The following is a 12,765-nucleotide window of genomic DNA, read 5'->3' as shown; positions in this document are numbered from 1 at the left end:
TAGATGTTAAGTCCCATAGTGCTCAGAGCCATTTGAACCATTTTTGAACTGAGTTCTGATAAAGTCTTTCCACAAGCAAAGACTGACTTCTAATAAAGTCCCTGAATCCCAACTTCTATATTGACTTTCTCTGCAAACTCCCCCGTAATACCTTTGGTCCTAAAGTCACCCTAGCATCTCTCACTACCACCCTCCACGCCAAAGAACCTCAGCCTCCCTGAAGTCCTTCCACCCTCAATGCTGTGATCACCAAAGTCGACAAAAAGCTCAAAAATGCGAAAATGGAATCTTAATTGAACTCCAGCCCCGATTTTTAAATACGAAAAGCTCTCTGCATTATTAAAGACCTTATCTCCACTTACCTTTTTCGTATTCTTACAGAATTTGCTCTCACAATGGATCTTCTCCTTAAATAGGGAGCCCAGATATACCACCTTACTGCCGTCGCAAACTTGAACTTTCAAAATACCATCTTCAGTCCGACCAGTGCGAAAAGTGTCGAATCTAAAACGACCTCCTCACAGCCGACTGCAAAAACCCACCAATCTGTCCATACTGTAATGTTTTTCATTTTCTTAAACAGTGCCTTAACCATTTTTCCACTCCTACCTGCAACACCTGCAGCGACTCTCACTGCTCCTATTCTGCGAAATGCAAAGCCAAGCAACAACCTGCCAAGCCTGAATTAACTGTGCCCATCTGTCCTATCGAAAATACTATTCGTCCCAACAATTTCATCCGCTCATCTCCCACTGCTGAAGGAATTATAAAATTCATGGCGAATGTTCTCTAGAACATCCATCAAATTCAACGAACATACACCCTCCAGTAAATCTCCTTCGCTGCCTGTTTAGTATTCTGTCTAAAAACCCAAGCTACCTACTCCAACCACCATATCTAACTGGCCCTCAACTGCCTCTAGTCCTCACACACACACAAACCCTTATCATGGCACGACAGCACAATATTCTGTTCCATAATATATGAGCCCTTCCAATGAGTAAACCGCTATTTATGCATACCTGTCCTCTGTCATTTTAAATGAGGCCTTCCTCCAAGCCTATTACCCCATGCAAACCTACGTCATAGACAATCTCCTTTCCCTGCGCAGAGGAGGGGTTGCTATTATCCATCAAAAGAAACCTTTTTTCATCAAAAACCCTTGTTCAGTACTCCCACTGAAGACTGAATCCTTATCCTTCTTCTTCAAAACATTAACAGTTGCCTGTGCCACCACATACATTTGGCCTAATCACACCGTCTTCTATGACACCCACATAGACTGTACTTTTTCACCTATATTATTGGAGCTAATCTTAACCTCCACAGCAGATCCCTTGCAGAACACCAGCGGTGGAGTGAGTTGACAAACTCCTCCCAACATAGCATTGTCCCCATATCACAGCACATTCGTCTTGAAAATAGCATCACACCAGAAGTCGTCTTAGCAGCCGCCACCCTCCTTGGACGTCTCACTGCAGCAGTCATCGATGAAAGGGAAGAGACCATCTACCTGATTTGCTCACCATTCCCTAAAAACTGGCTCATCCCCATGCATACCACTCAAACATCCATCAAAAAATTATCAAAGACTACACCTGCACCAACTGGAATGGATGCCTCAAATCCATAGATATTCAGGTTGAAAGCTGTACTCTATTCTCCAAGTAACCTGATGATAACCCCTGTGTCATGTCCTTGCAGCAGACTGTTAGCTGCTAAATCCACGCATATTCCTACCAAGAAAATATTATATCCTCATCGCACCACCGTCGCCATACAAACACTACACCTCCTCAGAGGATTCCGTCGCTAATATCGGTCCTTCCTATGGACTCGTGACTGAGAAACATTCACACGCCACTGGCAAATACACAGACACATTACGAACTTGTTAAATGACAAAAACGGCGGAATTGCTGCCAGACCTGAACCAAACTAAGTGCTACACACGCCTTTAACTTTTCCAAGTATTGGAAAGTATTCCATCTATACATCGAGAGAAATTCCATCACAAACTATACGTTCCTTCAAAACAACCATCCGTTACCTATCAATCTAAAAAGGCCTGTCTCTTTGCATTTCACCTTTCCTACATCTTCACGATTCCTGAGGACTCGAAACTTGTAAAAATACGTTATATCTGTTACTCTATGTATCTTTGTAGAGTTCTTTTAAGTACGACTTACGAAACTGGCATTAAATATCTGCAGTGCAAATTGACCCACTGGGGATCGACAAAAGTATGGAAACGCGTGTGAACATAAATGCAGATGGTAGCCAAGCCTGCAGGTTATGCTATTGTGTATGACTACGAACGGCACCTGTGCAATGACCTCAATACGTTGCATGATTCATTCGTGGCCGGAATGCACAAATACTTCGTCCCACCACAAGCACTCAGGTTCCACTACTTGGGCAACACACAAAAAAAAAAAAAAAAAAAAAAAAAATCACCAATCACAGCACTAAATGTAAAACAAATACTTCAAAAAAAAAAAAAACACAACGCTTTCCCTGTCATATCCACGTTACGTATCGTCACCTAAAAGAACGTCTCCCCCCCCCCCCTCATTTTTAGTCATACCTGCCACCCTTTATAACACGATCAGAGGATCGTGGAAAACCTCCAAAATATAATTATTCCTGAAGCTGTATAACCACACTACTGACACTTCCTCAAACCAGCATCTCAGCTTCATCTCATTGTTTGGCGACGTCTTCTTCTGGAGCATCGGACAACACCTGAACTTACACCATCTTCTTCCTGTTCACCAGTGCCACTTCCATCCCAACTTCTCCTTTGTTGACTAACTCCTGTACCTCACTCATCTTCTCTCCCACCACCTCAAAACACTGTTGTTGTATCCTTTGACCTGGAGAAAACCTATGATCAAGTATGACATTCTGGTCTGTTTTTCAAATCCCAGACCTTGGTACTGCCAGTTAACTATGTCTGCCTTCTTGCATCATTCCTGTCTAATCGCCCATCCTTTGTCGTTATTAACAATATCACTTCCCATATCTTCCATCCGAGTGCAGTTGTATCCCAAGGTTCTCTCTTCTCTCCTCTCATTTATCTCCTCCACACCGACAAGATGCCCAAACCATCTCCACCAGTCCATCTTCTTCAGTATGGTGATGACATCGCCTTCCTAGCCCCCCCAACGCTCCCTACAAATGCAGCACAATCAGTGTATTTCCTCAAGACCAACCCCCTCAAAACCTAGACAATACTTATAGGAAGAACCACCTGCATCTTCCACATCCGTGACTTCTGTGTAATCATTTGCAACCATCCTATCCATTCAACCAATACACTGAAATGTCTCGGACTAACCTTAGACAGGAAACTAACATGGAAAACTCACCTGCTAACCATTCTACAGAAAGTTCAGTACAGACTAAAACTACTAACTGGGCGAACTTGTGAATTACACCTCTGCACTACCTTCAACATCAACAAGCCCTTGAACTGACCCCTTCTCTCCTATGCAATTGTTGCATGAATAGACTTTCTGCCTAAGTTCTACCAGTTCCTCCAGATCATTGAACATCATTCACTCCACCTTTCGTTCCACTTCCCTCACATGGACCCTTTACGTCTCATCAACTTCCTATCTCTCCTCAGTAACACCCAATCTTCTGTGTATCTTATACTATCCACAAACTCGGCGCCAGTAATCTTATTGTCTCCTATCTAGTTTTCATTCTTGGAGTGCTACCACACCCATGCTGACACATTCCACAAACTCTACATTTGCACCTGCCACATCCTCTTTCGGCGAAACGCGGTGGTCTAGCGGTTCTAGGCGCCCAGTCCGGAACCGCGCGACTGCTACGGTCGCAGGTTCGAATCCTGCCTCGGGCATGGATGTGTGTGATGTCCTTAGGTTGGTTAGGTTTAAGTAGTTCTAAGTTCTAGGGGACTGATGACCACAGTAGTTAAGTCCCATAGTGCTCAGAGCCATTTGAACCATTTTTTTCGGCGAAATTCCAACCGTCTCTCTGTCCCAGAAAATGAAATCCGTCCCAACATTTACCCTCCTACCAATTACGATTCCATCCCACTCATCTCACCTCATGAGGGTTCCCATTACTTTCTCTACCTGTTTTCCTTATTCATTTTCCTTTTTCTTCCTCATCATTCCCCATTTTGCCCTTCGTATTGAGGCCTTAGCGACACCCCAAAATACACCTCCCTTCCCATTTGCCCAATCCTCATTCCGTCTCCTTCCATACCACCCATCTGTCGTCCACACATATACCCAAGCTGCATACCTACTAAACAGACAGTATTTTCCCCACCATCAACAGACAATTTAGGCCAGGACACGTTTTTCAACTTTTAGTGACTGTGCAATGCTTCAGCTTACAATTACAGTTATCACATCGTAGATTGAATGATTTAAATGTATTATTATTATTTTAGTTCTTCCTTCCAGTTTCCCTGTTTTAATTTAAATTACCGAAGTAAATCAAGTTTCTGACATAAAACTTACATTAAATTCATCCTTTCAAATTTTAAAATCATTTGTAAATAACTCAGCTTTTAATTTATTGGTTTCGTCTTCGTTTATGTTACATCAAGCATGACTGAAGGTTGGCTTGACTGTACCACTGGTCCCCCATCCCCATGTTTGGCGAGGGAGTGAAACAACAATAAAGAAAAAAGTCACTGCTGACTTTTCAAAATTCCCATATTCAAGGTGACATCGATGTCAAACTATTTGATAACAACTTCAACAACGACACTGGCTCTTGACTTTGCAATGCATGCAAGCTTGCAGCTGATAAATATAAGAACACAGAGGAAGACTTCTCGTAGTTTGCCGCCTACTGTAGGTGCTGTTGCTGAAACTGACGCTGGACAACGACTGCATCAGTAACCTACGGATGCAGAGAACGCCGCTTTAGAATGCCTGCCCATGACGTAAGCTATACAATGAGATTCCGTACTCTGGGTATAAAACTGGGAGCCTCGCCAGTTCCACGACAGCCAGACTCTGTCTCTGACGACAAGGAAGGAGGCAGTCATCCAAAGCTTGGGATTTCATCCGAATTTGAGACAGCAAGTTAAATGAGAAATTTTATCCATGTTTTTCGTTTGCAATTGTTGTTTTTTTAGACATGTATTGTCAAACAGTATCAAAAGCTAAAGAATGTGTGATAGAAAAGCTTCTTTATTGTGTCTTGAGAGAAACTTTTCTGTACTGGATGTATATTAAAAGAAAACACCGACATATTTAGTGTATTGTGTTGGAAAATAAACTGGTCATGGTACAATGGGGAACCCCTGCCCAGAAATGCATATACGATGGCTATTCGGAAAGTAAGGAACGATAGGTCGCGAAATGGAAACCACAGTGAAAATCAAAACTATTTCATTTGCAACGGTTAGATACACCTTCCAGCTACTTCCCTACACAGTCGCCGCTCAGACTTAGACATCTGTCACAGTGTTGTACCAGCTTTTCAATTCCCTCGTTACAGAAGACAGCCACCAGTGCTTTTCGAGAATTTTCTACTCCTGACAACAGCTCGTTGTCTGTTGTCTGTGTCAAAATATTGTCTCCATAGCCAGTGGTTCATTTGAGCAGAGATGAACCTCAGGGGTAGCCAATTACGGGCTGTATTGTGAGTGGTCAAACACTTTCCATCGAAAACGCTGCAGGAGCATCTTCATAGCCCCTGCAGAGTGCAGCCGAGAATTGTCGTGCAGAGAGAACTGCATGACACTTATGTTATGTGGATTGCATTGCTTCAGGCGAAACCTTTCGTCAGGCGCTCATACTTGGCGGGAGACGCTAATTTCTAGCCATCTTTACGTTCTCACTGTGAGCTCAGAACTGAAAAGAGCGACATGGTGCGATCGACGGGCCTAACGCATCTGTTTAAAGCTTCATCAGATTTTCACTGTATTTTCCATTTCGCGACCGATCGTTCCTTACTTTCCGAATAACCCTCATATTTGGCACTGCGGAACTTCGAGAATGCTGTCATCAATGCATAAGATTGTATTTGGTAACCTAATTAGTAGTAGAACCTATTAACCACCAGTGTAAGTTTAATTCACAGGTTGCGCTTAATAACAGACTTGTACATGTGCTTCATCTTCCAAAGGTTCTCATAATTGAGTATTTATGTTGTGTGTTAGTGCAGTAACGATGGTGACAGTATTACAGTATGCACCAGTACACAAGTATCGAAATGTCCAATATGCTGGTTGTATACTGCTAAGTTGTTGGGATCAGACGAGCTGTTCCAGTGTTGTATGTGGAATGATTTCCTGACAGAAATACTACACGTCATTTGGCGTTCACAGTAAGTGAGTAAAGACTACAATATTTTCCACTTGCGTACTGTTGAAACCGTAGAATGTGCATACATCAAAGTGTATTTTCTGTGCTTGTTACATCTTTCTGTATGTTCAGGAAACTAAACCATTGAAAAATTTACTGCATGTATGGTAGGCCTTCTGACTGCTGTGAAAAGTAAATGTATTCGATTAGACCCTACTTGAGTCGAGTTAGATAATGTAAATTTTGATATGGGTTAATGTTATTACAGTGGTTGCATGTGCTGATTTAATCTTCTCTTTTTAATACTTATATATTTAACCTGATGCTGGCAATTTTAGTTGCTTTTCTGGGTGAGCTTTAGTGCTGCAGATACGGGACAGGAGAGTCTAAAGAGTGGCACCCCAAAATCGGGACGTTGAGGGTCAAGAGACTGCGTCCTTCACAAAATGCGAGGGGGGGGGGGGAGGAAGGAGGGGGGATCGACAGGTAGAAGCTCCCTCATGTTGTCTTGGGGAAAGTCGTCTTGCTGGATGGATCATACTGGCACCAGCCTATTATGCAGTGTACAGGCATGTGTCCACTTTGGATGAACGAGCAGAAGGTGGGCATCCAGACTGTGCTAAGGAAAGTACAATCAGCTGATAAACATCTCTCGGCTATTAAAAAAAAATCTCCAGCAACTTCTGGCAGGAGATTTGTTGCAAAGAAACAATTACGTCATTGTTGGACCGGTATAACTTAAAGAAGATTAGTTGCCGAGATTCTTGGTGACAGTAAGTGAGCAGTTAGTTCTTTACTGAATAGAAATAAAGGATTTCATCTCTGAACGCATTGGTACTTCGCAGGCTCCGATCTCTGCTGGACCAGCAGACTTCATTAGCAGAGGGGGGTGCAATGTTCAAATTCTCAGAAGAGCGATGTACTTGATGGCATCAGAAACGTGGCACCAACGATAATGGTGAGCATAACTTTCAGCTTCGGTGTGTTAAGACCATCGCGAACTAGAAATTAAGGATCGTGTTAGGATTCAGTTTCCCATTATCGTCATTACATCTCAGTTCCATGAACTTCTTGGTTTCTCCAGTCAGAAGAACACTCACCGTAACTGGTACGCGGGCAGGTCAGATTAAATTTCACAAACACAGGTATATGATGATGAGCTAATTCCCACCCCACCACATTTCCAACCGATAGTTCACTTATCTAACAGTTAATATTAAACGTTTGCAGTTTTCACGATTTCATGGCCTATTAAGATGCTTTTTCTTTCTGCTGCTTTTGTGTAATAAACTAAAGAGTTAACTTAAATCTTGTTTTTAATTCAAGTATATAGTGTCTCCCTGGTCATATTCAATGTTTTTCAGTGACAAAATGCCTATTCATCACCTTATGATTCGCTATTAGGGCTACGGTCTTTCATAGCGTTAAGCATTCCGTTGAGTACACTTATTCCGGCATTCGGTATTAAGGGTGTGTCTGCAGCACGATTAGTTTTGATACAGTTAACTTTACTTACTCATACGCGGAGTTTCGCTGCTGTATAAATGATTTTACACTTCTGTTTAGTATTAGGTTTCAGTAACGGAGGACGGTGTTTTGGAACTCTTCAAAGAGGAACAGTTCAACAGCACGCACCAAGGGGCGCAAGCATTGGGTACATCTGACATTTAAGGATTTATCTGAATAAGAGGTACATCCATGCCATCTCCTTGCAGCACTAACAGAAGACTCCCTACGACTAGCATAATTTTTTGAAGTGGTATTTACAGCACTGCATCCTCCAACCACAATTATGAAAAGGTCTGAATAACTTACGATCAGATCATTGGGTTATATCTGACGCTAAACAGACTAAAAGGGCTGAGCTACCTTTCTTTCAGATATGCTCTTCCTACTTTATCGAATGAACTACCGATACAGGTGCTTCAGATAACGTTGATGCTCCATGTCATTTCGACGTTACACAGCCAATCAGCTGATTGGTGGACGTTGACCTGTTACGTTCCGACCATCGCCACCAGGTCTTACACGTCTTAACTATTTCCTTTGGAGTGCTATGAATAATGTGGCGTATGTTAGTCCTGAAATATCTTAGAATCTTATTGGACGAATCCTCTCTGCGACTGAAATAGTGAACGCACAGACATACATCAGTTGCTCACAAGACGTTTTGTCCCACCTGAACATCTGTGAAAGTGTATGGAGCAGATTGAAGGGGAGTATTGAATGAAACAATAAGTCCTGCTAAAAAAAGTATGGAATAAAAATGAAACATCAACTACAACTGTCAATGTCTAAGGAAGAAAAAGATCAACGATGTGCTAGCAAACGGCATTTCTCTATGTGGGCGAAAAATCAAGCGTAAGTCACCGAAAGTAAAAACCAACATATTGTTAACGAACTGTTTTTCAATTTTAAAGCAAATCAAGATGTAAATAGTTACAGATCACTGATGATGTTTTACCTCGATAATGCGAAACGCGTCTAGTGGAAAAAACACGCCTTTTTTGAAGTTGCAACAGAACGAAAATACCGTCAAGAATTGTAAAACAATTACTGACAATATGGTCACACAACTGAAGAATGAAACAACAACAAACTGAAGATCATGTGTTTGGTAGTGAAATTAGAACAAGAACACTGAATAACTTTTTTTGTCTTCCTCCTTCCGTAGGCGGTTAACGAAAAAAGTCGTCAGCAGAGATATACACAGCCTTAAAAAAAGTGAAGCACCCAGATCAAATGGTCTGGTGTAACTGTAACACATACATACCCATATGCGAATGATTTCAGTTGCATTCTCTATGGCAGGTAGAACGGCCACCACAATGCACAGTGTTGTTGCTAGCCTGGTGGGTTATATAAGAGGCATGAACAGCGCCAGATGTTGAGTGATAACTCTGAATTAACGGGGTTGAAGAGTTCTCGTGTGAGCTATATCAGCTATGTCAGTACCTGACAGTACTATGTGGTGTGGGTTTCCATTTGGCTGACTGGTTGAATCGTGCAATATCCAGATTGCTGGGGCAATTAGATGCGCCAGTGGCCCGATGTTGGACTGCATCGGAGAGCGAGAGCAGCCATATTCATCATCAAGGCTCCGACCAACAACTTCTGACCACCACAAGAGAAGATAGCCGTATTGCGCACGAAGCACATCGATGCACTACACATCTGCGCCAGTCGTCTGAGATCAAGTAATGGATTCCCTGCAACACGCTGCATCATCCCGCACCATTGGCTGAAGACTAGCAGCAGCTGGACTGGGGAATTAGCGTCCCATGCGTAGGCTGCAGTTAACACTACAACACAAAACGGCTGGGTTTTGAGTGATGCTGTGACTACTGATGAATGGCGTCGCTTTGCCTTCAGCAATGAATCGCGGGTCAACGCTACCCCAGATGACATTCTATGGCGAACACTGCGGCGTTTTGGGGAGAGATCACATTCCTCCAATGTTTTGAACAGGTAAAACGGTGTTTCCCCTGACGCACGGTGTGAGGAGCCATAGTGTATGACTTCAGATCGTGGCTGGTACTGATTGAGGGAATCCTGACGGCACAGATACGTCACTTACATCCTGTGTTCTCAAGTATTACTTCTAACGCACAGTGTAGTGATGCTATTTCCCAACAGGACAAAGCTTGTACAAACATGGCGCGTGTCTCTATGAAATGTTTGCGTGGTCCTGAGGTAATCCTGTAGACAGTAAGGTCCCCAGATCAGTCCCCGATAAAACATGTGGGATCAGCTCCAACCTCAACACTGTCCCTGTGCCAGTATATGAAAGACCAGTTGCATCAGTTCGGTCCAGTTAATCTCAGGAGAATACCCTACGGCTCTATGACGCTCTTCCCAATCGAGTCAGCTCATACATCCAGGCCGCAGGAGATGCAACGTCATACGGATACATGGGTTCAAATCACCAAGTTCTTTGTAAGTTTGATTTAATTATGTAGTGGCTGAAATCACATCACATGCCCTCTCAACCCTGAAGATTCTTTTGGTTTCCTCCTCTCCTTCTGAGTGCTTCAGTTTTCTTCTCAGTCAGTGTATTTCGGAAAGTGAAAGCCTAATCGATATCAAAAGAAGCACGAAAGAGTAATAAAGCAAACTGTATATTCAACCAGTAAAACTCAGCGGATTGTGCTTTGTCATAACTGGGGGAGGTGTGAGGCGTTTTAACGTACGACATCCATACATAATACTGGTCCAAAAACGTGGCAACCACCTTCTGGCAAACTCGGTGGGACTACATGCCTCGGACGTGCATTGGTACCTGGTGGCCTCCACATTCTTCTACACTGAAGAGCCAAAGAAACAGGTATACCTGCCTAATATCGAATAGGCTCCCGCGAGCACGCGGAAGTGCTGCAACACGACGAGGCATGTACTCGACTAATGTCTGAAGTAGTGCTGGAGGGAACTGACACAATGAATGCTGCAGGGCTACCCATAAATCCGTAAGAGTACTAGGGGCTGGAGATCTCTTCCGAGCAGCATGTTCAAAGGCATCCCAGAAATGTTCAATAATGTTCATGTCTGGGGAGTTAGGTGGGCAGCGGAAGTGTTCAAACTCAGAAGAGTGTTCCTGGTCCCACTCTGTAGCAATTCTGGGCGTGTGGGGTGTCGCACTCACCTGCTGGAATTGCCCAAGTCCGTTGGAATGCACAATGGACATGAGTGGATGCAGGTAAATGGAAATGAGTGGGCAGGTCTTATTACATTCGACGCCACATTGGGGGGACCTGCGCAGTAGATGGGAATGAAATGATGATGAAGACAACAACACAACACCCAGTCCCTGAGCGGAGAATATTCCCGACCCAGTCGGGAATCGAACCCGGGCCCCTTACGACGGCAGTCCGTCAAGCTGAACATTCAGCTGTAGGGGCGGACAATGTATAGAGGTGATCAGACAGGAAGCTTACGTACGTGTCTTCTGTCAGAGCCGTCTCTAGACGTATCAGGGTTTCCGTACCAATCCAACTGGACGCGCCCCATACCATTACAGAGCCTCCACCAACTGGAACAGTCCATGGTTTCATGAGGTTGTTTCCATACGCGTACACGTCCATTCGCTCAATACAATTTGAAACGAGACTCGTCCGAACAAGCAACATGTTTCCAGTCATCAACAGTCCAATATCGGTGTTGACGCACCCAGGCGAGGCGTAAAGATTTGTGTAGTGCAGTCATCAAGGGTACACGAGTTGGTCTCCGGTTCCGAAAGCCCACATCGATGATGTGTCGTTGAATGGTTCGCACGCTGTCATTTATGGCCCAGAACTGAAATGTGCAGCAATCTGCGGAAGGGTTGCACTTCTGGCCCATTGAACGATTGTCTGTATTCGTCGTTAGTCCCGTTCTTGCAGGATCCTTTCCCGGCCGCAGCGATGTCGGAGGTTTGATGTTTTACCGGATTCCTGATATTCAAGGTACAGTCGTCAAATGGTCGTACAGGAAAATCCCTACTTCATCGCTACCTCGTAGATGCTGTGTTCCATCGCTCGTGCGCCGACTAAAACAGCACGTTCAGACTTACTTAAATCTTGATAAATTGCCATTTTAGCGGCAGTGACAGATCTAGCAACTGCGCCAGTCAATTGTTGTCTTATATAGGTGTTGTTGACTGCAGCGCCGTATTCGGCATGTTTTCATATCTCTGTATGTGAATACGCATGCCTATATCAGTTTCTTTGGCGCTTGAGTGTATAACGACCGTAATTCATTACTCCAGCCCTGAAGTCGTTGGTGAAAATAACCTGTCACCTTTAAAGTGATAGAAGTGGGTGCTTGCTAACTGCTGTAATAGACATTTAGCAGCCCCACTGACCGTGTGAAGACAATTGTGTAAATTTCTTGGTCGACACAGCCCTCACAGCAGCCTCTGAAAACGAAGCACTCACTTGGGTTGCATTCTCCTCGGAGTACCTAACTAGAAAACATCACGAACTCGACCTCATATTTTAAGCAGGAAGAGGCAGCCCTGTAAGATATCAGTTCCGTCAATCCATCTCGCGCGAAAATATTTGTCTTTATTCTCATAGCACGCAGCTATGATCTTCTGAAAATACAGCTTTTACACTTCGGCACTCGCCACGCCCGAGTGCGCCGACTGATGCCAAGCGCAGACTACGCTGAAGCGACAAAAGTCATGGAAATGATCCTAACATCCTAGGCATAGTGCAGCAAATCGATGTGGCAAGGACTCAACAAGATGTCGGCAGTCCCCTGCAAAAATATTGAGCCATGCTCCTTCTATAGCCGCCCATAATTGCGAAAGTGTTGCCGTTGCAGGATGTTGTGCACGAACTGACTTCTCGATTACGTCCGATAAATGTTCGACGAGATTCATATAGGGCAATCTGGGTGACCAAATCGTTCGCTCGAATTGTCCAAAATGTTCTTCATACCAATCCTCGACAACGGTGGCAAATTGACATGACATAGTTGTTTGGGA

The sequence above is a fragment of the Schistocerca americana genome, chromosome 2 (genome assembly GCF_021461395.2).
Source record: "Schistocerca americana isolate TAMUIC-IGC-003095 chromosome 2, iqSchAmer2.1, whole genome shotgun sequence".
Classification (NCBI taxonomy): Eukaryota; Metazoa; Arthropoda; class Insecta; order Orthoptera; family Acrididae; genus Schistocerca; species Schistocerca americana.
Note: the sequence above shows the minus strand (reverse complement) of the source record.